Source organism: Episyrphus balteatus, chromosome 1, assembly GCF_945859705.1.
Source record: "Episyrphus balteatus chromosome 1, idEpiBalt1.1, whole genome shotgun sequence".
In the NCBI taxonomy this organism is placed as follows: Eukaryota; Metazoa; Arthropoda; class Insecta; order Diptera; family Syrphidae; genus Episyrphus; species Episyrphus balteatus.
The window spans coordinates 96237612-96239425 of NC_079134.1; the positions used below are offsets into that span (position 1 = coordinate 96237612).

Below are 1814 nucleotides of genomic sequence, written 5' to 3' on the forward strand. Positions count from 1 at the left end.
TCAAAGAAATACCGAGCGTTCCACTATCCGCCACCTGTGGACGCGTCCTCTAGGGGAAAAACTACAAAACCCCCGAGGAATAATAATAATAATAATAATAATAATAATAATAATAATAATAATAATAATAATAATAATAATAATAATAATAATAATAATAATAATAATAATAATAATAATAATAATAATAATAATAATAATAATAATAATAATAATAATAATAATAATAATAATAATAATAATAATAATAATAATAATAATAATAATAATAATAATAATAATAATAATAATAATAATAATAATAATAATAATAATAATAATAATAATAATAATAATAATAATAATAATAATAATAATAATAATAATAATAATAATAATAATAATAATAATAATAATAATAATAATAATAATAATAATAATAATAATAATAATAATAATAATAATAATAATAATAATAATAATAATAATAATAATAATAATAATAATAATAATAATAATAATAATAATAATAATAATAATAATAATAATAATAATAATAATAATAATAATAATAATAATAATAATAATAATAATAATAATAATAATAATAATAATAATAATAATAATAATAATAATAATAATAATAATAATAATAATAATAATAATAATAATAATAATAATAATAATAATAATAATAATAATAATAATAATAATAATAATAATAATAATAATAATAATAATAATAATAATAATAATAATAATAATAATAATAATAATAATAATAATAATAATAATAATAATAATAATAATAATAATAATAATAATAATAATAATAATAATAATAATAATAATAATAATAATAATAATAATAATAATAATAATAATAATAATAATAATAATAATAATAATAATAATAATAATAATAATAATAATAATAATAATAATAATAATAATAATAATAATAATAATAATAATAATAATAATAATAATAATAATAATAATAATAATAATAATAATAATAATAATAATAATAATAATAATAATAATAATAATAATAATAATAATAATAATAATAATAATAATAATAATAATAATAATAATAATAATAATAATAATAATAATAATAATAATAATAATAATAATAATAATAATAATAATAATAATAATAATAATAATAATAATAATAATAATAATAATAATAATAATAATAATAATAATAATAATAATAATAATAATAATATAATAATAATAATAATAATAATAATAATAATAATAATAATAATAATAATAATAATAATAATAATAATAATAATAATAATAATAATAATAATAATAATAATAATAATAATAATAATAATAATAATAATAATAATAATAATAATAATAATAATAATAATAATAATAATAATAATAATAATAATAATAATAATAATAATAATAATAATAATAATAATAATAATAATAATAATAATAATAATAATAATAATAATAATAATAATAATAATAATAATAATAATAATAATAATAATAATAATAATAATAATAATAATAATAATAATAATAATAATAATAATAATAATAATAATAATAATAATAATAATAATAATAATAATAATAATAATAATAATAATAATAATAATAATAATAATAATAATAATAATAATAATAATAATAATAATAATAATAATAATAATAATAATAATAATAATAATAATAATAATAATAATAATAATAATAATAATAATAATAATAATAATAATAATAATAATAATAATAATAATAATAATAATAATAATAATAATAATAATAATAATAATAATAATAATAATAATAAT

The 1814-nt window shown here is 2.3% G+C and overlaps 1 pseudogene; it reads left to right on the forward strand.

Moving 5' to 3' along the window:
• The first annotated feature begins 609 nt into the window (after nucleotides 1-609).
• On the forward strand, nucleotides 610-1448 carry LOC129906164 (probable serine/threonine-protein kinase clkA; annotated as a pseudogene).
• Nucleotides 1449-1814: the final 366 nt, after the last annotated feature.